This window comes from Enhydra lutris, unplaced genomic scaffold, assembly GCF_002288905.1.
Source record: "Enhydra lutris kenyoni isolate GAN:26980312 unplaced genomic scaffold, ASM228890v2 scaffoldscaffold1, whole genome shotgun sequence".
In the NCBI taxonomy this organism is placed as follows: domain Eukaryota; kingdom Metazoa; phylum Chordata; class Mammalia; order Carnivora; family Mustelidae; genus Enhydra; species Enhydra lutris.
The window spans coordinates 69,929,422-69,954,597 of NW_019154085.1; positions in this window are offsets into that span (position 1 = coordinate 69,929,422).

The window sequence follows — 25,176 nt, forward strand, 5'->3', positions numbered from 1 at the left end:
AGGTTTGGGCGTGGTTCAAAAATTTCTTTGATTTGTTTCAAGACAGGTTGGATTTTGTAGGCAAGAAGAGTTTAGCTACCAGACAGAAAGGATAAACAAAGAAACAACTTTGTATCTTGGGGTGACACTAGAGTTTATTCAAGAGAAGTCAGTAGTATTTTCCAAGAGGGTGCATGAAGGGCAGCACCAATGTTGTGTGGTGGCCGGGGTTACACCTGAGAAGTGGTGTGAACCGCTACTCAGAGCCCCAGATTTGAGGAAAGGAGACCTGGCTCCCAGCTCCCATTCCCAGCTCTGACACAGAAACCATATGCTCCCTGGGAAGTTTCTGGGCTTCTCCTGTGTCTTGGTTACTTCAGTTGCAAACTGAGTTCAGATCACTTGCCACCTGCCTACCTAATCAGAATATTGTGAGGGTTAATGAGATTTCGCTTGCAAAGTGATTGCCTCATCATATAACTCCAAAGTATTATTATTCATCGTAAAGACACAGCTGCAATAGTGTATATTGTTACATACCAGACGCCATGCTTCTATTTTTAGCAACTTTGGAATGAGAGTGTCTTAGAATTATACAGTGGAGGGGACCGCCCCATATTACCTGCCTCGGGGCTCTATTCTGGGGAAGGGGAAAGTCTAACTACCCAAGGCAGGCTGGCTTTTAGTCTCAGTTTTACATCTAAGACATAAAAACTCCTCAGTTCTCTCTCCAGAGGAAATTCCAATGTTATCATCCTGATGATTAAGGGTTATTGCTTAGGTCTGAAATGCTCCTTTTCTGTTTTAACTACAACAAACTTTTCCCCTTATTAATATGTGCTTTAGTCTCTTTGGGGGAGGGGGCGCACAGAAACCAAGTCGTATGCATTTCTGTATTTTCAAAATCACTTCCTGGTGAGGCAACAAGCATAGAGTAAACACTCAAGAAATGAGCATTGGATTCAATTCAATTATTTGCATTTCTGCATGTAGAAAGACCGCGGCTCCTAGTATATTTACATCAAGAGCCTGGGGTCTGGGGCGCCTGGGTGGCTCAGTGGGTTAAAGCCTCTGCCTTCCGCTCGGGTCATGACCCAGGGTCCTGGGATAGAGTTCCACATCGGGCTCTCTGCTCAGCAGGGAGCCTGCTTCCTTCTCTCTTTCTCTCTCTGCCTGTCTCTCTGCCTACTTGTGAAGTCTATCTGTCAGATAAATAAATAAAATCTTAAAAAAAAAAAAAAGCCTGGGGTCTGCAGTCTCAGCCTCCCGGAGGCTTGGGCTAGAGGATGACATAAATCTGCGAGTCCTGGGTTAAGGGGTGGTGTGACTAGGTGCATGTCCCAAATTTGGAAGGAAAGTTGTCTTTAAACCTTCTGTTCCATAGGCATTTCAAAAAACCTATTGGTTGCGGGGCACCTGGGTGGCTCAGGGGTTAAAGCCTCTGCCTTAGGCTCAGGCTCAGGTCATGATCCCAGAGTCCTGGGATCGAGCCCCGCATCGGACTCTCTGCTCAGCAGGGAGCCTGCTTCTCTCTCTCTCTCTGCCTGCCTCTCTGCCTGTGATCTCTGTCTAATAAATAAATAAATAAATCTTAAAAAAAAAAAAAAACAACCTATTGGTTGCTTCCTGGTGTTTTATGTTCTTTGATGCAGAGATTAATAGACAGATTTAATAAAATTTTTCTAGTAACCAGTGCTATTTGGTCTGTAATTACTATATTAATTCATCTTCACCTCCCAGCCCCCATCTTTTAAAAAATGAGTACACCATTTGCTTACATTTCTACTCAAAAGGAACTTCAGTCCTCTCCGGTCTTAAAAAAAAAAAAAAAAAAAATCCTGGGAGCTAGAAGGTTCTATCTGCATGTCATTGGAACTGGCTCACTTATATACACCCAGCTTTCAGATTCTCAGTAAACTTATTTGGCCTCTGGTCTCATGTGGTTTCAATTTTTCCAATACCACTGAGTCTTGATTGGTTTAGAGTTTGCACTTCTTATTTAAAAAACAAAGCCAAGAAACCAATGACCCCTTCTGCCTTTTGTCTTCTCCAGCATTCCTTCCTATAGTGGAGGCTTTCTTGGGCTTCCCCTCCCCCAGCACTTGGTCCTGCTCTGACTCAGCTGCAGCTGAGGCAGCTCCTGTAACACTTGGACCCTGGGGAGCTGGACACAGGAATCGGCGCTCACAGCCTTGTAGCCCCGGGGTGCTAAGGGCGTTTGGTCTGGTGTGGTATCTCCCGCATCCCTCTCTGGCTTCAGCCTCCTTTCTTGTTACCCGCTGGTGGGTCGTGGAATTCCTTGGTTCTTGGCATCTCGAAGGAAAGAATTCAGTCCAGAGACCTGAGAGCAAAGCAGTTAAAGCAGCAAAGGCTTTTATTTAGCAAAGCGAAAGTACACTCCAGAGATGGGAGGAGCAGGTTGACCTGAGGGTGGGGAGCAGCGTGATGAGTTCTGTCTTGTGTTTTCTTCCGCGAGTCTCTGGTGTCCTCCCTCCCATCTTGTCATCGTCACAGCACCCTCTGATTTGCCCCGGTCTCCTCCCCTGCAACCTTCTGCACATGTTCGTGTCCGCCATCTTCTTACGAACTCCTGAGTGAAACCCACGGGGTGAGGATGGGGGTGGGGGGCAAAACCGCAGCGCGAATGATATTATAATGATATTAGGACAGCCTTAGGACTACGAGGGACAAGGTTTAAGGAAAGTGGGCATGCTCCAAAGTTGGGCTAGTCCTGGTGGCCCCCTATCTTCTGCTTATCAGACTGTGCCAAACCACAAAAGGGGTTGGTCTCTGGGCAGAGACTGGGCGGTTCCTGCAATTTCCCATCTGCAGGCCTCCTTTCGCCCCTCCTGTTCCTGCCTGTCCAACCCACTCCTATAGTACTGGTTTCCATTCCTACACACCCTTATAGCCCTCTTCAGCAATCTGGCCTAATTTCTTCTATCTTTAAATGCTTTTCCATTTGCCCTTCAGCTCTCATTGAAGACTGAGATGACTTAGCTTGTTTCCAAGTTATTTGTTTGGTCTCCACATGCTTTTTAGAATCTGCACAACTTCCCTGAATGGCAGTGCTAGATTACTTGCTGTGGTGGTTAATTTTATGTGTCAACCTGGCTAGGTCATAGTACGGGACATTTAGTCAAATGCCAGTTTAGATGTTGCCGTGATGGTCTTTTTTTTTTTTTTTTTTAAACATTTTATTTATTTATTTGAGAGAGAGCGTGAGCATGCACAAGCAGGGGCAGAGGGAAAGGGTGAGGGAGAAGCGGACTCCTGGCTGAGCAGGGAGCGGGCTGTGGGATTTGATCCCAGGGCCCTGGGATCATGGCCTGTGCCAAAGGCGGGTGCTTACCCAACTGAGCCACCCAGGAGCCCCAGCTGAGAAGAAATTAGCGTTTGTATCAGTAGACTTTGAGTAAAGTAGATTACCTTTCATAATGGGCATAGGTCTCATCCAATCAGTTGAAGCCCTTGAAAGAAAAGACAGATCTCCTGAAAAACAGGGAATTCTGCTTCCTGACTACCTTGGAACTAGAGCAGCAACATTAACTCTTCCCTGGGTCTCGAGACTGCTGGCTCGCTCCTCAGATTTCAGACTTTCCCGTTCTCATAGTCACTTGAACCAATCCCTTAAATAAATTTCTATCTCTATCACTATCTCTATCTCTATCTTTAAACTTTTTGTAAGGCTAGGATATAGATACATATATATCCTTTGGTTTTGTTTCTCTGGAGTATCCTGATTAATTTACTTGGTCTCTGAAACTCTGTCTTCAATGAACCCTTTCTAGCCTGGGTCTGCCAATTTTTATGTGTATATATCCAGAAGCCACTTATTTTTTTTTTTTTAAGATTTTATTTATTTGTTTGACAGACAGAGACCACAAGTAGACAGAGAGGCAGAGAGGGGGAAGCAGGCTCCCCGCTGAGCAGAGAGCCTGATGTGGGGTTTGATCCAGACCCGAGCCAAAGGGAAGGCAGAGGCTTAACCCACTGAGCCACCCAGGCGCCCCATAGAAGCCACTTATTTTTTAAAGTTATTTTTGTTTACTCCTCTTTTTCTAAGGACCTTGAAAATAACTGATCACCTTGTCATTGTTTATTCTGAAGCCCCAGAATTATGGTAATAGTAATAACAATCACTTGTATTTGTGTAGTGCTTTACACGTACAAAATGCACTTAATCTCATAAAAACATGAGGTGGGTTCAGCAGGTATTATTACTGGGGAAGAAAATAGGATTTGGGCATCAGAAGTAACTTACCCACGCTGACACTAATAATACGTGGTAGAATTGAAATGGAAACTCAGGATCTGGTTTTCTTCCAGTAAATTTGAAACTTTTAGTTAATTATCAATTCTAATATTCCAGCTCTTCTGCAGGCCTCATCATGCATCAGCCTGCGGAGCCTACGAGCTGAGCCCCAGGACCAGGCTTCAGCCTGCACCAGTGCTCCTACCCTTTCCCTTGGGCTCCAGCTTCTTCATGCCCAGATTTTGCCTGAGAACTTGAATCTATTAATACTGTGAGGGCTCCTATCCCTGACATTCTTAGTCACCATGAGGCCTCTCTCTAAGGCTGGAGAGGAGGCAGGTGGCACTGGATAGAACATTCTGTGCATTCTGCTAAAGGGCTTGGGCTCTACCTTCGGAGGTGCCTGGCTGTCAGGAATCCTGGGCAGCACAGGCTCCTCACTCTTGGTTTTAGAACTCCGGTGATCCCAGCGGAAGGTCCACAAATACCCTTCTTTGTTTATACATTCTTCACATTTTCATTCCAATGTCTTAGTAAAGAATAAAGTTACTAGCTGTTTTCCTTCTCTACAATCCTTACAAATGTTTAAAGAATTTAGCTTGGAATTGCCAGATCTGGGTCAGAGATGGGTTTATTTCCTGGTTTCTTGGGGCTGAGTCCCATGACTGTGTCCTCAGCCCATCAACGGGGGCATGACAGGCTGGAGAGGTAGGCAAAGGGAGTCCCGGGTCCCTGGCACTGGTCTGTAGGAGCGCAGAAAAGCTTGTCTTGGCAAATTCTGGGGCTACATGTGGGAAGAAAGCATGCGAACAGGGGCTACCACCGCCTTCATTCATAAGCCTCTATTCTTGGGAAACCCAAGTTCTGAAAACAACACTGTCCTTGCTCGGTAAACCTTATTTTCTCTACAGCAAAGGGAAAGTGAGCAGATTTGTTCCTCACCTCTCCCTTCTTTCCTATTCCAAGTTAGCCTGGAGAGGAAACCTCTTCTTCCACGGCCAGAAGATTCTGACCTCACACCACTGGACGGGTCCCCAGTTCCTAAGGTTCGGGCTTCCCTCCCCTGCCAGGCCTTCTCCGGCCTCCCTGCATCAGTGCCAAAGGGGCATGGAACAAGAAGGGATGGGCCAGACTGTTTTAATAAATAATATCGATATTGTGAAAGGTGAATAACAAGAATAGTGACCACTGACTGAGTGCTTGCCCGTAACTAGGCATGTTGCTCAAGCTTTTACATGTGCTATTTCATCAGGAAGATGTTGTTCCCATTCCCCTGGCCTCCAGCAGGAGCAGCCAAATGACAAAAGTCACCCAGAGAAGGAAGCCATTGTCCCTATGGGCTGGTTCTGGTTAGGTCTCTTCTAGAGTAGTGGTGGCTCTAGGTCAGCAATTCTAGACACTGAGTGTGTCCAAGGTCATCCCTGAGTGGGACAAAACTTCCTGAGTTTTTGGGTATCCTTGTCCTGGTCCTGGGGCTTCCTAAGTCATAGAATGTCTCTGGAGAGCTCCATGAGGGCCACCGCTCTTGCACACTTGGCTCAGTAGTGCTCATCAGACACTAGCAGCCCCACCCAGCCTCTGCACTCGGGAATTATCCATCTAGGGCTGGTTAGCGGTGAGCAGAGAGAGAGTGGAGGGGGAGAAATGCCAGGCCAGGTACGAAACTGCTTCTTCATTGCCTTTTCCTTCTTTTCTGCTGACTTCGCTCATTGTTCATAACTCTGATCCAACCTGGGGACCCACCACCCTAGACCTCTTGAGGAGACAGTTCTGCTTGGAATGACTAAGACAGAAGCCATTCAAAATTGCAGGTCAAGCAAACACTGCTCATGCCAGCAAATGGACACATCCAAGTGCAATCTGTGTTCTTGGGACAAGAAGTGGAAAGAAAGATGTACAGTTAGGTGAGGTCTGCTCCCATGCCCTCAGTGCTACCGTTTCAGTGACACCTGGGGGAAGAATGCAGCTCTAATTAATCTCAGAACAAAAGCAGACCTTAACCAGCCCCTGAACCTGGCTCACTCCCCACCGGGCACTCAATTCAGAGTTCTCTCTTGCTGGGGCTTTATACATGAATCCCTGCCTGAAGGTACAGGTAAAAAGGGATGGGAGGATCCGAGACCTACAGCCGTGGGGATCCAAGGAAAACTAGAGGCTCGCTCAGGAACCAGATGATTCATTGGTGGAATGTCATCTCTTTGCTCTGCTTCTGGGAGTCCTGTGGGCACTAATGGAGATCCTTGGTGTGTAGATCAATTGAAGGACACAATGGAAAAGAAATGTGCGCAGGCCGGACGTGGCTGCGTGCTCTTCCAGCTCTTTGTGCTTCAGATCGAGTGTCTGTGCATCCTTTCAGAGCTCTCTACTCCAGCAGGAGGGGTACCAGGCCTCTGGTCTAGGTCAAGGGTCTGTGGAGTGCACATTTTCTCTCCTCTTGCAGATAGGACTATTGTGAGAGAGGACCTTTTTGTCTGTGGTTGTTAGGCTTAAAATCTAAGTGAGTCGTAATATTTATTAGATCTTTAGAATAGGTTGGCTTTGGGAAAGGCCCATTTTTATTCCAAGATGGGTATTTGAGTGGTTTGGGGTACAATTATCCTTTTTGCCCATATATTAAGAAAATTTTCTACTTTCAGAACTTACATTCAGAACTCAGTGTGAAAAACCAGCCAACACTCATCTGTACACACACAAACACACACACATCCTTTAGTGAATTCTCCTATGGAATAATAAACTTCTCAACATTGAATTGGAAGCAGTGTGGTACTGGGAAATCAGAAATCACCGCTGGACCCAGAGTTTGAGGTATTAATGTGATTTGGTTACAGGGACGTTAACATGGTCACGAAGTCACCATAGCGTTCTTACTCACAAGTCATAAACTTTTTTGGAATTATTTAGAAAACTTCCAACAAAATGCAACCCTCTTCAACTCCAGCAGGACGTTCCCATAAGAAGGTAAGAATTTTAGCTGGTAGAACAGCTCAAGAAAATAAGTTCAGTAAAATCATTCTTTGTATTCATTGGTAAGCGTCCAGTTCAAAGGCAGGGTTTCCCAAAATGTGGTCTGTGGGTCACCTGGGATTCTTCTGGGCCTCACTCCGGTTGGGAATCAGTTGGGAATAGCTTCCTCCAGTGATCCTAGGACGGAAGTTGGAGAACCTGCTGGAGTGGGTGGTCACCTCAGAGGCTAAACATATATGCCTCACAAAAACTGTCACTGGGTTGACATTATTTTCTTCCTGGGTTGAGATGTATGAGGTTGGAGCTACTTATCTCGGTTAATTCAATTCATCAAGCATTTATTGAACAACACTGATGTACTGTCAGGGACACAAGGGTGAGCAGGCCCAGTTCTTGTCCTCACTAATCTTATAACTGAGTAAGAAAGATCAGACAAACGCACGAATCGATAAAATGCAAGACAGAAAATGATGAGATCTTCCCGAGAGAGATCTCTCTACCAAGTATCCGAAGTTCAGAGAAGAAAGTAGCCATGGTTCTGCAGGGAGGACTAGGAAGCAATCATTTCTGAGATGGGCTTTGAATGATGGGGAAAATCTCACAGATGGAGATGTTTGTTGGGTGTGTTGAGGTTCTGGGAAGAAGGAACAAAGTGAGGAAAAGTGTAGAGGTTAAGGTGCTTGGGAACCACCAAGTAGTGGGTTTGAACTAGAAAGCTAGTTTAGAACCATCTCATGATTGTCTGGAATGCTGGGTAGGTGAATTTTTTTTTTTTTTTATTGAGATACGATTCACACGTCATAAAATTCATTCTTTTTAAAGCGTGTGATTCAAGGTTTTAGTATATTCACAGAGTTGTGCAACCCTAAAAATGATCTAATTTCAGGACTCTTTTATGACCCCAAAAAGAAACCATACACCTCTTAGCAGCCACTTCCCATTCTTCCCTCTCCCAGTCCCTGGCAGCCATTAATCTACCTTCTGTCTATGGATTGGGCAGAGGAATTTGTACATACCTAAATCAGGAGAAGGGAGCTCCCACTTATCTAAGTTGAGGTAAAACTGGCATATAATGAAAAAATGCACAAAGCTTAAGTATAAAGTTCAGTGAGTTTTAACAAATATATACACTTGTCTTACTAATTCCCCCCAATATAGAACATTTTCGTCACCTTAAAAAAATTCTCTTGTAGACCCGTTTGGCTAATCCTACTCCATAAGCAGTCTTTGGACTGATTTCTACGGCCATAAATTAGTTTTGTATCTTCTTAAACTTCATGTTAATGGGAAAACACACTATGTGCTCTTTTGCATCTGCCTTCTTTTGCCCAAAATAACACTCTCTTGAGACTCATTCCTGTTGTTGCTTGCTTTAGGAGTTCATCCTCTATTCTTGCTAAATAGAATGGAGGTACCACATTTTTGTGTGTCCAAGCTTCTGTCTGTGGACATTTGGGTTGTTCCCAGTTTATGACCAAGTGTGAACAAAGCAGTTATGAAGTTTCTCTTTTGGGGGAATGTATGCTCACCTCGGGGAACAGGGGTAGATAAATACCTGGGAGTGGGGTCATTGGCCAGGGAGCAGCTAGTGATTGTTCTAGATCAAGAATGTGATCCCATCAGAACTAAGAAAATGGATACAGCAGCCCGGAAGCAGGGAGAATCAAGAATGGAGTTTTAGAAAATCAGTATGCACGACTTCCTTCCTGACTGGGAGTCAGAATATACAGAACTTGGAAAAGGAGTGGATATGGGTGGGCAGCACAAACGGAAGTTTTAACAGCTCTGTATGGAGTATTTGCTCTGTACCCTCTTGGGTTGTAGGCAGCCTGACGGATGGAGCAGTACACTCATTCTTGCTTGTGGGAAAAGATAAAGGTTTTGGTTTGGGACAAAATAGATGGCTGTCTCCAAAAGGCCATTTCCCCGACACTCCACGAGCCCGGTTTGGAGTATCAGCTGAATGAATGAACTGCTAACAGTCATCTGATACTTGGGAAGAAGGAAAGGGCATCCGGCAGAGTGGGTGGGCTGAGGCAGAAGTTCACACACCAGAAATTAGCCCACTTGCTGGCCTGGCTGATTAGATTAGTTACTTGTGTAATGAGGTGGAGAATTTTATTCATCAGAAATTCTCCTCCAGAATTGCTCCCAAGAAAATCAGTCACAGCATGCCCCCTGATTCTCCCTCCTTTCCCCCACTCCCCAGGGAATCTCCTGGAGCTCCTGGATATGTTTATGCAAAGAGGATATTTATGGGCACTGGAAGCACAAGAGGGTTGTTGGATGAGAATTTAGAAAATCTGGGGGGAATATTTTTTTCAGTTACAATGCTGACTGTGAACAACTTTATTCATCGGTTTTTAAAATTTCTCTATCTGTAAAATGGGAATTATAATGTGTTTTATATCTCTTCGAAGATATATCTCTTTACATGATAAAATCCAACATAGATCATAAATGCTAAAATACTTTGAAAAAGGTGGGCTTCCAGTTGCCTCCCAAATAATGAAATAACCTTCTATATCTCAATGGCCCAAACTGCCTTCTAGTTTATTCGCTCACTACTCCAGCTGTGGCTGGCACTGGTCCTACACTTGTCCACAGCCGGGCTCAGCCTTTACCTCTGCCTGGATTGTCTTCTTTCCCGTCCTGGTCCCATGAAAGCCTTCCCAAGGTCTGCCTCTCACACTAACTCCTTCCGAGAGTCTCTCCTTGTAACACTCTTCTGTTTTGCTTGGGCGCCCCAGATTACAGTGGAAATCACCTGTCCTTGAGATTGCAAGCCAACCCTGTGCGAAATGCACTGTCCACCCCTCCAACCAGAAAGTCCTGGAGAATTGCAAAATCATGGGCTCTTCTGGTTCCAAGTTCCTGCTCTCCGAATTTTTAAACTCTTTGTCTTACCTTCTGTGTCTCACTCTTCTCTTAGCTGATAAGGGGCTTGACCCCACCTTCCTTTTTTATAATTTCCCATATGAAGAGCACTCAGAGAAGGAGACACTGGTGTGGCGAGTTTACTAGAGAGCTGAAGCAATGGGTGAAGGTTTATATTCCTACAACCTAAATGCCATAATATTAAATCTTATACAGCCTTACTCTGAAGAGTGCCCTGGTCACCTTGCCACAGGACCATTCAGTGAGCTTTTTTCTGTGGCGAAGCCCCTGACATCTGGCCTGCCCCTCTCTGCCTTTCTCCCCCGCTTGCCGTGCCCCTTGATTTTCTTTTTCCACCCCACCCCTGCCCCAGATTCCTTTAGCCAGTTCTTTGTCTCTCTAAACTTCAGCTTCAGGGTCTTCCCTTTACCCCTGGAATAGCTTATCAAATAGTTTTTCCAAAGATAGTTTTCGCTTTAAATATATTTGCCGACTTTTAACACATTTAAAAAAAAAATCTCTGTTACATTGACTAAAATTATTTATGATTATGTCTTCCAGCCTCTACTGGGCTATTTGCTCCTTCATAGCAGTGTTTATTTAGGATTTCTATTTTTAAAAATTTCCCCAGAATTTAAACCCAATGCTTTGCGTGGAGTAGACCCATGCTGTTGAGTGAGTAAGTGAATGAATGAAAGGCGGTGTCTTCTGTATATAGCCCGGGAGAAAATGGAGTGGAAGGAATAGAAGCACCAGGTTTCCATGCTAGGTATTAAAATGTATCAGTCACCACCAGAAGAGATCAGGATGGGCCAGGAGAGCCCTTTGGGAGCTCCTTCTGACCCTCAATGAGCAGGTGAATGCTGGGACCAGGATCCACACATGTTTGTGTTGTGCTTGAACTAGAGCGGCTCCTGTGACCCCCGGGACTTGTCCTCTCCCCTCCCACTCAGAACCCTGCAGATCTGATTTCCTTCAGGGAACTCAAGGTTGCCAACTTTAGGTTGTCCTTTTAAAGTACAGCTTTAGGACAGAGTCCTGAAAACCCTTATGCCTCCTGATTGGACACATAGAACATGTATTTTATGATAAAGACTCTGCCATTCGTCTTATACAAAATGGGAAAAGAGAAAGAAGACTATGGCTTGAGCATCAGTGAAAGGGGCTCTACAACAAAGAACAGGCTCTTGAAATTGTCACAGAATGTGACGGTTCTTTAGCTCCTGAAATTAAAGACACTAATGTTTGTAGAGCTCTATAGTCAACTCACTAGTGAGTTCATTCAGGAGGTGCCCGACCTTACTACATCCCCACAAGAAGCCTCTAAAGGAAGAATCATCACAGGTCCATTCTACAGATGAGGGAACTGAGATCCATAGAGGCTGATTTTCCGAGTGTCACACATGTAGGAAGGGGCAGAGCTGTGACCAGAAGCCCGTCTTCTGGCTCCAAATCTTATCCAAATCTGCTTCCATCATGTCGTGCCTCTTTACCTGCAGGATAGCTGTCGAGATCTGTTCATATACTGTCCATCATAGTACTGGGACCTAAAAACCTAACAAAAACGAAAATACAACCTTAAGAAAATATATAAAACGATTGGCCTAATGAGTGATGCAGTGGGCTTAGCCGCCAATGGTAAAGTTATATTTTTAAGAGTAATTAAGCCCATAAGTCATTTTGCTCCACTATATCTCCATTTTGACCCATTACTTGGAGTGACTAAACCTGGAGTGTGTAAGTCCCGCATCCAAGAGAAGCATACGGGCTATCAGAAAGCTGGAAGAGAGGAACGTCGGTGTATGCTTTTGGTCCTGTTCCAGGAACGTCTTCCCTGGCTCCCTGTGCTGTAACAGTCAGCAGAACATAATAGCTCAGTTCCTAGGTTTGGGAGTCTGGCTGGCACAGGTGTGTGTCCTGGTTCCACCAGCCACTTTGGGCAAGTTACTGAACCCTCCGACCTTCGATTTCCTTTTTCCCATCTGCAAAATGGGAACACATCAGTCAAGTTCTTTGGTTGCAAGCAACAGAAACAGACCCCCTTATGCCAGAAAGGGAAAATTATTGAAAGGGCCTTCATTCTCTCGCAGAACCAAAGGGAAAGCTGAGCAGTCAGGCCTTGTACAGGATAGAAACCTGGCAACTCCGTGGCTCCTCACAGCAGAAGAAACAGATATTTGGCCAACATTCTGATACCAACATGACTCCACCCTGTTTTCCGTCCCACTGTCACTCATGGCAGGCTTGAGTCATCTGGTAACACCTGGGCAGAAAGAAGGGGGAAGGGAGAGTCCTTCCAGAGCCATATGGAAAGGGTCAGGGGAATTTACTCAAAGAAAAATTGCAGTCCTGTTTTTCAAAAAGGAAAAAGCAAAGACAGATTTACTACAGATTTAAAAATTAGTACTTGGTAGGTTTTTTTTTTTTAAAGAATTTCTTATTTTGAGATAGAGAATACCGGAGAGCACAAGCAGGGGGCACTGCAGAGGGAGAGAGAGAGAGAGAGAGAGAGAGAAAGAAGCAGGCTTTCTGCTGAGCGGGGAGCTCAATGTGAGGTTTGATCCCGGGACCCTGGGACCATGATCTGAGCCAAAGGCAGATGCTGGACTGTTTGAGCCACCCAGGCGCCCACCCCAGCTTTTTGTTTGTTTGTTTTTTGGGGTGGCTTTTTTTTTTTTTATGGTTGTTTTGCTTTTGGTTTTGTTTGTTTGTTTGTTTTAGGATGAAAAGATGTAATACATTTAAAATACTAAGCACAATGTCTGGCACACAGTAGGTGTTCGCTAAGTATTTGTTGTTGTTGGAATGGAACAGAAGTGATCTGAGAAAGAATATGGATAACCGAAGGAGAAATAATAAATCAGAAGAGAAAAGGATTCAACAGGTGGCTGGGCAGGGCAAAGTAGGGACCTCTTTCTCCCCCTGACACCATGACCACCCCTAAAATACCATGAAATCTGTCATGAATGCCTTTAATTATTTGAACATTGTATTTTGTATAAGGAATGCTAAGTGTAGAAGCACCAATAAACTGACAGAACCAGAGACTATCTCACTGACTAAACGGAATAACAGATACGTAGAAACATCTATATAGAAAGCAAATGGCAATAAAGGTGAAGTATAAATGCTTCATTTTCAGAAAATTCAGTTTTAACAATCTAAGGAATGGAATGAATATTTTATAATTATTATGATGGAATCATTTAAAAATTACAGTAAAATGGTTTTCACTTATTCCTCTGTAACATGAATGAAATGTATTGGCAATTAACAATTATACTCTGATATTTCTGCATAGCACACTAACTGCAATGAACATTAATATTTATGTGTTACCCACGCTGTTACTGACTGGGCCAGATTTGGTCCCTAGATCCTCATTTCTCTATTCCTAGGGACATAAATGGGAGCTGCAGCTGAGCAGCTGAAGGCACATTTTCAACTGCTGTAGTGTATCATTCTTAGAGTTTATGTCTTGAAAGCTTCATAACCGTGTCAAATCAGCTCTCACTCTGGGAATGGTCTTAACCAAATTGGAAGCTGTAACCCTACAGACAGTGCCGAGTGTATCTGAACAGTCGCTCACCTTACTGGTGAAAACATGGTGCTCTTATTTCTAAAATCACAAAGTATTTAAATGACAATTTTGAACAACATGATAGCTATCTATCTATCTATCTATCTATCTATCTATCTCTACCTGATCAAACAGACATAGCTTCAGAAATTTATAAAGCGGCTACCCTGTGTGATGCTAGAGGATGTAGATCTCCTTTAGTTCTCAAATCTGCATGTAATCCTGCACATTTCTCAGAATCTTTGTACAGAAAAGGCTTACTGCGTCCCTTTTGTGGAACATCTTCCTCAAAGTACTCCATCCTGTTGCTAACAGAACTTGCCTTTTGGAGATTAGGTAATGCCTACGACAGTTAAAACAAACTCAGACTTCAGAAATGTGTCTTGCATCAATTCTTCCTTCATTTGTAAGGAAAATGAAGTAGGAAAGTTTTAAAACCTCCAGTTGTTTGTGTTTTGTTTTTTGTTTTTAGAAATTCTTGAATGCTCACAATAGTGGAGAACCTCTTTGTATTTATTTTTATTTTTTATTTTTTTAAGATTAATTTATTTGTTTGAGAGAGAGAGAGAGAGCCCACACAAGTGAGAGGGGCAGAGGGAGAGGGAGAGAGAATCCCAAGCAGACTCCAGACTCAACACAGTGCCCGACAGGGGGACTCGATCCCACAACCCTGAGATCACCATCTGAGCTGAAACCAAGAACCAGCCACGTAACTGACTCCACCACCCAGGAGCCCCCATCTTTTTATTTTTTTAAGATAAGTATTATTTTTTTTTTAAAGATTTTATTTATTTATTTGACAGAGAGAGATCACAAGTAGGCAGAGAGGCAAGCAGAGAGAGTGAGAGGGAAGCAGGCTCCCTGCTGAGCAGAGAGCCCGATGCGGGACTCGATCCCAGGACCCTGAGATCATGACCTGAGCCGAAGGCAGAGGCTTAACCCACCGAGCCACCCAGGCGCCCTAAGATAAGTATTATTAACTTGAAATGCTTTTCATTAGTGATATCATGTGATATCCCTTTAAATTAGTAAATTGTTTCATTATATTTGGGGGTGCATGGGACCCAAATATGTGGGTTTAAGAGAAATCAAAACAAAAGGAAAATATGGTTCTTGTTTGAATTGGAACGTGTATCCTTGACACTTATATTTCTAAAGTGGTGAGGAGTTTTAAATTAAAATATCATCTTTGCCAGCATTTTAATGAATTTGTACTTGAATGATTATCTTTGTTGGGGTCCATGACACACTGCCTCATGGGATGTTGACACATTTGTAGCAGTCTTAGGGGGAAACGAGGTTCCCACAACATCAAACCCATTGCACTGCTCCAATGCATCTCTTAAAATTCTGGTCAGCCTCTCCCAATCAGATACTGAGAAGTAATGAGGCATCATGGGCAAAGTAGTAGCAAATTAGTGGTTTGTAGATAAATACATGCTCATCATTACTTGAAGGTAATAATATATGAGGTAAACAAACAGTAAATCAAATTCTTTAACCCTTCAATTACTTAAGATTTTGCGTGAATAGTTAATCTTTCCTTTTGAGCTTTTTTCTCTTGTCTATGGAGAATATATGTTATCTCAAATAAATATATAAAATTTCCTCTCTTTTTCAATAAGTATCTGAGGGGCTACAATATTGCCTTCTAAAGAATCATGTTGTTTTTTTTTCCTTTAGTGGGGTCTGCACCCTACCATTTTCAATGACTGATGCCACAGTACTGTATGGCCCGATTCATAGGAAGTAAATATGTTTCCTGATCTTCTGCAATTTTAACAGGTGATTGCCTGTTTAGCAAATGGTAGCACTGGATATGTGCTCTACTCTACTCCTGTTGTGTGCTGATTGGTTACTCTAGGAAACGTTTATACTTGAACAATATAAAATAGAAGCAGGGGTGAAAGAGCCGAGTTTGGCAACTTCACCTGTTGTTTCCCAGATTTGAGCCACGTTCAGACTGGCACAAAATAAGTTTTAGATGATCACCAAAATGAAAACATAAGCTTTTAAAGATCTAGAATTTCTGGGCCGCCTGGGTGGCTCAAGTCATGATCCCAGGGTCCTGGGATTGAGTCCTCATCGAGTTTCCTGTTCAGCCAGGAGTCTGCTTCTCCCTCTCCTGCTCCTTCCCTCACTCATGCTCTCTCTCTCTCTCTAGCAAATAAATAAATAAAATATTAAAAAAAAAGATCTAGAATTTCTAGGCCCTATATACTTCAGGTTGATAGACACTGACTTAAACTATTGCAGGTGGGGGCGCCCGGGTGACTCAGTTGGTTAAGCGTCTCCCTTTGGCTCAGGTCATGATCCCAGGGTCCTCAGATCGATCTCCGCATTGGGCTCCCTCCTAGCGGGGAGCCTGCTTCCTCCTCCTTCCTTCCTTCCTTCCTTCCTTCCCTGGTTATGTTCTCTCTCTCACTGTCAAATAAATAAATAAAATCTTTTTAAAAAGTAAACTCTTGCATGTGGATAGATCGATCCCTGTCATTATCCTTATTTCCCCCTCAAGAAGCATCACAAGAAAATCTAGGGGACCCATTCCAAAGTTAAAATATTCTCATGGTCTGGAAATTCTTTCCGAAATTCCCATATTGCAACCTCTCTCCTTTTATTTTTTTTTGAAGATTTTATTTATTTATTTGACAGACAGAGATCTCAAGTAGGCAGAGAGGCAGGCAGAGAGAGAGAGGGGAGGAAGCAGGTTCCCTGCTGAGCAGAGAGCCCGATGCGGTGCTCAATCCCAGGACCCTGGGATCATGACCTGTGCCGAAGGCAGAGGCTTTAACTCACTGAGCCACCCAGGTGCCCCAACCTCTCTCCTTTTAAGACGTTTAGTTCCCCCCACCCCAGTCTGTAAACTGTTCATGTATTCTAAGATAATAATTCAGTTTCCTCAGAATGGCGGGTGATATGTAGATCATATCCCATAATCTTATTTAGGGTTCTTTTCTTAAAAAAAAAACAAATAAAAAAAACCCATCTCTACCCTTTTCCCTGAAACTCTCTCTCTGGTTTCCGCTTCCCACCATCCCAGGGGAAGAGCCCTAACTGGAGTCTGACCCGAGCAGACAACCGTGCACTGTGATGGGGTCTGTGTGCTCGCTTCAAATGTTCTTTCCTGCGATTCTTCTAATGGGAGGAAAGCGATCCTGCAAAATAGTGTCGTGAAGAATCCATCAGTTCTGCATCAACATGATCATATTGCGCTTCTCTGAAAGCTTGTCTGAGTAGCTGTGGGAGGGTTCTTGGAGCTCTGGATACAGCGAGCTAGGGTGCTGTCAGGCAGGGTACCCCGGAGCCCGGCTGTGTGCATTCCCCGCCGGCCCATTTTCATTCTGCATTTGCGTGATTGTCCTTGTCTCAACAGCTTACTCCCATAGTCTGGTTATGAAAAGATGCTTCATAGAAGCTGATGATTGCTTGATTCATAAAAACATGTATTTTTCGCCTTCCTCACTTGTATATTTAATGACTGGCAGAGCAGAAAACTTTATATAATGAGGCAGTGTTATTGCCTTGGAAACATTGATCGCTTTCCTGCCTGACTCATTGTGTAACTCTTTCACGTTGGATAGGAATGTCATTTCCTGTTTCTTATCTCAAATATGCTCCCCTGTTCTCTTCAGCTGGGCATCGGCCATCCTGCCCGTCCTCACTGTGCCTGCTGACGGGTGCATGCACCCCTGTTCCAGGAGCCGAATTTTTGCTGCTGTCCAGACTGCATTCCTAAGGGCGGTGAGGCCCATCAGTCATGCTTTCTACCGGAGTGACCCTCTCTGTCTGATAGCAGTCGGGGAGCAGCCAGTGGCTTTTAGTCCCCTTATGCAGCAAGCCAGCATTTGAGGTGAGAACTCCACCCAGAGGACACGTTCACAGCCTAAGAAATCTTTTTAACCCTTCGGACCAGCAGGACTTCAACTTGGTCACATTCTGCACTTCTAACACTGGTGTCAGATTCTGGCCAGGGTCCCAACAGTCAGTGTTGCTCTCACTCCTTTATTATTCTACTGTGTGTAATCCTGAATTTTGCCAGTTGTACTCCGTGTTCAAAGCACTGTGTGTGTGTGTGTGTGTGTGTGTGTGTGTGATTAAAACAAGTTCCAGTGCACATAACACAGTAACATCTCCCTGTTCAAGGTTTCCTTGGAAAAATATCCTATTGAAATACCTGAATTGTTGGCTCTGTCATCAGAGTATCTGGCTCTGAATGGTGGTTTCACCAGGTACTGGCTCTGTGGCTTTGGTCAGGTTTCCCAGGTGCCTTCTCGGCCAGCTGGGTAGCCCACAGGGAGCAATTGTCAGGGAGTCAGCACTCAGTGATGTGGGTTATTACCAGCCATTATTTTTCTGTCTTCTTAGGAAATGTTGATTTCTATATCCGATGAGTGACCTATATAGGCTTACATAGAAAAGGTTCTTTTCATCAGAGACATAGACTTGGAAAATGCCTATCTCCTGAAGGCTTTCTTTGGGGGATCCTATAGCTTACTGGGGAGCCACTCTGTATTCAGAGCCCTGGCTTCCAGCTCACCCTACATCTAATCAGGACAAAATGAACAGGACCGCTGTCCAGAGGTGAAATCTGTGTCAGATTCCTTTGCAAATATATATATATATATATATATATATATATTTTAATACAGCAGTGGTTTTTGAAATACATGGCAAGTCTTACTTCTCACTCTGGGCAGGGTTTCCACTTAACTTGAAACCGAATTTTTCTCTGTCAATAGCATGCTTTGCAGCTGCCATTTTCTGGCTGCCCGTGGGTCGACAACCCATCCAGAAGTAAAACCACTGGGCCAATTTCTGGCCCGGGAGGGCTGTTGCAGTGTGTGAGGGTACTGTTCTTTTAAGGGCGGCTGCCACTTGAGTGCAAGTTCATTGTTTGAAACCCCAGCTGCACTTCATTAGCGTAATGACCGCAGACCAAGAGGAAGGCTGCCTGCCAGAGGTGACTCAGTGGAGGGTGAGATGCTGCTCCAAGAGAATGCAGCTCTACCATGGGCCGCTTAACCTGGACCCTGGCTTTCATAGCCCAGGAGGAGCATTTTAGTTTCAAGTACTGTGGTTGTTTTCACAGGCCCATAAAGGGGATCTTTGTCAGAACATAATCATTATCATAACATCTGAGAGGCCACATAATTCCAGTCAGTTCTGCAAAGAACCGGTTGTGTCAGTTATGCATAGAACTTGGAGCTGGTCTTGAGGGAATTCTCAGAAAGAAGGCATGGTTCAAGCCCTCTAGTAGCTTACAATTTAGTAAGAAGATAAGACAAGTCTAATCACCCATTATTCAAACGAGTAGTCCTTGGCTTTCTCTTATGTACCTGGAAATGGGCCAGACGAAGGAAAGCAGGTGCATAAAGCAGCCTTTGCCCTTGAAGAATGAAAGTAAAATGAAGCAGAGTGATTCCTTTTATCCCTTTTAACTTTTTACTTCAAAATAATTCTAAACTCAGAGAAAAGATGGGAGAAGAGCCCATCTCACGTATACCCTTTATCCAGATTTCCAGTCATTAAGATTATTACCATGGTTGCTTTTTTATTATTCTTGTCCTAAAATGTTTTTCTCCTTCTTCTTCCTCTTCATCTCCTCCTCCTCTGTCCCTTCCCCTCCCTCCCCCCTCCGCCTTCTTCCCCAGTCCTCATCCTTTCTTTTCTCCTCCCTGCTGCCTCCTTCTTTTTTTTTTTTTTCTATCTGAATCAATTGAAGGTAAACTGAAAACTCCTAACTATTTACTGTGTATTTCCTAAAAGACAAGGACATTCTCTTAATCAAAGAACAGCCAACAAAATCAGGAAATTGATACTGATATAATATTACTTATCTAATCCGAGGACCTCATTTAAATTTCACCAATTGTCCCAATACTTGTCTGTATAGCACACAAAAAATTTTTCTTTGTGGCCCATTATCCAATCCAGGATAACATGTTGCATTTAGTTGCCTCATTTTTTTCCTATGTCTCTAGTCTCCTAATTCTGAAACACTTCCTTAGACTTTTCTTATCCTTTGCAACCTGGATATTTTTGTAGCATTCAGTTATTCTGTAGAACGTCCCTTAATTTGAGCTTGTTTCTTCTTGATTAGATTTAGGTTATGCATTTTTGAGAGGAATATCATCAAAGTGTTATTGTGTCCTTCTCATTATATCATGGTAGGAAGAAAATGACATCATTATGTCCTATCACTGGCCATGTTAACTATGATCTCTGGCTGAGGTGGTGTTTGCCAGATTTCCTCACTGTAAATTATTAATAGCTTTTCATTGGTAATGAGCAAATGTCTCATGGAGCACTACCTTAAAATCATGTTAATATCTTACTTAAACTCTCTGCTTATTATATCATCCTTGCTTGATTCTTGCCTGAATAAAATTTTACTGCAATGGCTGTCAAATTTTGATTTTTCTAATTTCATCATTACTTCTGCTTTTGTTGGTTGTCCTTCTACTGAAAGGAAGTGTCCGTATCTTTATTTATCTGCTTATTTTCTTTGTATGACAGCAGTCTCCTGACTACCCACTTCCCTCTGGTCCTGAAGACTCCAAGAGTCTCACCAGCCTCCTGTAGGCCCTGATGCTTCTTTGGCTCCAGCCCTATTGGTGGTGCCCTCCACAATATAACAGTAGGTACCATCCACTAACAAATATTTTTTAGAGCAAAGAAAAAGAAGAAAGGGAAAAGAAGAGGAAGACAAATGACAGCTGCTATCGTCTGAATGTTTGTGTTCCCCTAAATTCATGTGTTGAAGTCCTAATGTTCAATGTGATATTATGAGGTAGGGCCTTCGGGAGGTGATTGGGTGATTAGGTGATTGGGCCCTCATGTGTTCTTATAAAAGAGATCCCCAGGCCCCATTCCCCCTTCTATTTGAGGACCTAGTGAGAAGGTACTATCTGTGAAACAGGAAGTGGGCCTTCACAGACACCAAATCTGTTGACACCATGATCTTGGACTTTCAGCCTCCAGATGTGTGAGAAATTAATGTTTGTTGTTTATAAGCCTCCCAGTCTATGGTGTCGTTGTTATAGGTGCCCAAACAGGCTAAGACAATAGTCTTAAAAAGTAATAACCGTAAATTGCCTGAAGTTCATTCTGCACTCCACCATTCCCTCTTATTATTATTAGATTTGATTATTAGATTTCATTGTTTGGAGATTTAATGTTTAATATTTTAAACCCAGCAAACTATTGTACTATTTTAATAGCACTGTATAATATTTTTAAATTCAGACTCAAAGCAAATAACACATATAACATCTTAAAATAACCTGTATTTCTCCCATAAAGTAAAACAGCAAAATATTGACTGTAAGAAGTTCCACATCTTTTCCTCTTTTTCATGCTGATTTGTTTCCTTGGTTCTCCCCTAATGATCACTTCCAAGACTCATATTTCATGTTTAAATAAAAGAAATGCTGATGAGGAATATTACAGGAGAAACCGTTTCCCCCACTCTTTAGTTGGGAGGTACGTGTGTGTGAGTGTGTGTGTGTGTACGCGTGCACATGTGTGTGTCTGTGTGTTTGTGTGTGTGTGCATGGTAGTGTTGGTCTAGGGATAACATGGCAGAATGTCCATTTACACCCCTCCCATCACAAGACACTTAATCCTCTGCTTCCCCTCTCCTTTCTTTCCCCAGTAGATCCCTGAGAGGTTGGCCTAAAGAGGAGATATCCTAGATGATTGCCCCTGAGCAAAAGATAGCATCTAATGAAAACAAACTTCTACAAAAATTTCCTGAAGAGGTTAAGACTGTACAAATAAGCATTATTACTATTTGACATAAACAGGAGTGTATGCTGGGTATGTTGGTGACTGATTCATTTTAACAGGGTATCAATGGGCATTTCCTCTTGTTTATCCTGAGGACGGGCACCACTCCTGTGGGGGTCTTGTCACCTGCCAGCAGGGCCATCTGGAGAGAGAAATGTTTGGGGCTTTCTGTTCTTGTATAGCAGAAGAAGGCCTACTTCCATCTGTGGCTCACTAAAAAGTCTTATTGAGACCTTGGTAGACTGACGACTTGGGTGGCAGATTTGCTGATCTGCCCCTATAACACCAGAGCGGAGGCAAAGAGAATTAGTGAACGGTGGTGGCCAGGGTCCCAGATGACAACAGAAGATGGGTCCCTCACTTGTCCGGGGGCCTGAGAATTTGCCATAAATTGTAGCTTTGTTTTTGTCAGCCCTGCTGCTTCATGGAGGACAAAGAGACACTCACATTGGAAAAATGCAGCTTGAGACCCCCAACCCAGAGTCAGCTGGTAGCTGCAGCTAAATATGGGTATGCAGGCTAGTTGGCTACATGAGGATGAGTCCATTGCCAGCGGGGCCCTGTGGAAGCTGCCACCTAGCCACCCTACCCCAAGGCGATGGGTGGGGACAGAAGGCCAACCAAGTAGAGGACTAGAGGCTGACCGGTTAAAGGAGACATTGCTCCTTTGCATGGTCCCCTCCCTTGCCCCCCCCCCACAAGCCCACCTGAGGAGCCAGCATCTCAAAGGAGAGAAAGAGGGGCCTGAGGCTGGCACTCCCCCTGACCCACACAATTTTACCTTGTGTCAGGCGAGGAAGGAGATGATTTGAAATCATATTTGGGTTTGAAGTTTTATAAGAACAGGACTGAAAGAAGATTGTTTTAATAAGCAAAAATAGCTAAAAATACATGCAGTCTGGTCAAATAGTCATTAAGGGAACCATTACCCACAGTAAAAGGGAGGTGTGTCTTGAATAGAGTAGACTTAGTGTCAATTCTTATAAAATAAAATTCTTTAATGCTCAAATGCCAAAGAGCTGAGCTTTCTGAATAAGCTGTTTACATGGACATCCGTTACAAACATTTCAGAATGCTGTCCTGGCTTGCACAATTCCGCAAGGGAGTTTTCCGAGTGCTTCTAATACAGATATCTGCTAGGAGATGCAGAAACGCGTTACTACTAGTGTCACAGCAGCGGAGGGGAGGGAGAGATAACTTCCACATGCAGCTTCCCCTGGGCTCTCCCGACAATAGGAAAGTTGCCAGATTGAGCCCAGATGAACTGCCACCTTCCTCTCACTTTGATCATTAGAGAAGGGAAATGCCTCAATTTCCTCCCCCAAGGTCAACCCACTTCTATACTGATTCTTTCCCCTAGCCCTAAAATACGCTTCCTGCATCAAAGCCTAAGACCTTTCATTTACGGGCCCTAGTTTGCAAGTTAGAACAGAAGTGGGCAGAGGCTGGCTCTCTGTGGCTTTGTTGTTATCATGCTGTTCACTGCAGTCACCGAATGCATTTCAAATAATATAAAGATTTAGAGCCACAAGGTGCATATTTTCACATGTGTATCCTTGAACAAACACCCTTTTAAAATGTTTTTCATAGGAGCTTGGGACGTAGAGTTTGGCAAATTTGAAATAAAAGTCTAACTCTTGCCATTCCCGGGGAAAACCCATTTGATTTCTTTCAGCCTCAGTGTCTTTACCCATGAAATAAGTGTCTTCACCCATGGGAAATAAGACCAATGTAATATGATCACCGGGGAGCATAAGTGAGGTGACAGATTGAAAATGCCCAGCACTGCCTGTCACCTCGAGCACCTCAATAAATGGAAGTTCTTTCTAGTCCTTGCTCACACCCAGCATCTGGCCCAGGGATGGGCACAACAGAAGATACTCAGGCATTGTTTTCCAGCTCCTGGTCTAGCACTTAGGGTCGCCATGCCCAGTAATCCATTCCTGCTAGCTTCGGTGAGAAGGGGGTTTATTGTAAGGACATAGGAGAATCTCATGGACTGGCTTTCCACATGTGGAGGAGCTCTTCATTTGTACTCCCCCATGATGGATGCTGGTACGTGACTTTATCTTGTCTTGTGAGGAGGGTCACTCCTCTTGGATTCTATATAACTTTGCACTTCAGCTCCTGAAAGTTAGCCCAGTCCATGTTTCAGCTCTCCCATGTCAAATTTCTTGGAGGGACAATCTTTTTGTTCCAATTTAGTGAGGATTTTCTCTCTGGTCAGCTTTGGTCAGAGCAGTAAACATGGCTACCTGGGCCTCCATAGTCAGCCAGGCTGTGGGTGTTCTGGGCGAGGATAGAACTCCCATCTCCGCCACAATCGCTGTGACTGAAGGGGGTTCATGCTGTGCTCTGTAACTAAAGAGGCTTCTCAGAGGAAGAGTTTCCACAGCTCATATTGACTATAAAGAAAATAACATGTATACATTTCGTAATCAATTAAAAAATTTTTACCTGAAAAACATTTACTGATTATTTACTATTTGACAGGTATTATCTCAAGAGCTCAACAAATATTAATTCATTCAGTCTTATAACCGGTGGCTGAAAAAAAGATACACTGAATGACTCTGCATTTGCAAACTCTACTAAAAGCATAGAGAGGCGGAGTGGTTAGCCCGAGGACACACAGCTAGCTGGCAGTAGAGCCAAGATCTGAACTCAGGCAGTGTGGTGTGCACAGTCCACACTCCAGACCACTGTATGATGCTGCGTCTCACACTAACACAGCCAGTGGCCAGAGACGTCAACATAAGTTCTTAGGATCTAAGGGAGGAAGGGTATTACAACATGACCCACCCCCCTGCCCCCTGCTAAGCACTTCTAGAGATGACCCACTGGAGACTGACGGTCACCTCCCCCTTGTCTTTCATTTTTGCTGGGGTCGGCAGGTATTGCCGAGCACTGTTGTACACTTCATAATACCTCGAAAGGGTTACATGTGCTAATGGTTCGGTTTTGCATTCATGTTTTTAAAACCTTCTCACCTCGGTAACATTTCCCATCTTCTAACAACACTTTAAATTCCATTTCTATTACTTGAACATCAGGCACAATTATGCCATTTTGAGTTTCTTCTTTGCAATTAATGCAATCATATGACACATCACTAATGCCAACCAGGAGTCTTATCAAAAAATAGTATAAATTATCATATTTCTATATACATTTGCAAATGTCTTATCAACATTCCAATCCTGTATACATTTTTATTAAAAAACACTCTCCGTGTTGGATTTCTGGAACTGTTCCTATCAGCTAAACTAGATCAGTTTACACGACTGTCTCAGTCATGGAGGAAAACTCTGATTGAAATTGGCAACTGAAATCAGGTTACATGAGATTTCTTATCCAATCAAAGGTGCTCTCTGAGCTATCAGAATTGCTTGTGATACTATAAGACCATTTCTCATATAGCTATGTAGAGATAAGCACAGATATAGATCATCTACATGTATAGATATATAGATGTATAATATCTACAAGGCCATTTTCTCATATAAATAATGTTATATATCAATATATAGATATGTACGATGAACAACTTTTATATATAAATGCTGGTACTCAGTAATGAGCATATTGGGTTAATTCTTTAGAGGATGATCTGAAAAAGGCATGGTCAAAAGTTGCCCAAGTACCTCAGATCATTGGTTGTGTTTTGGTTTGATTTATGGAAAAATGGGTATATCATCACAGAATTTGTTCCAGAGAATCAGTGTGATTT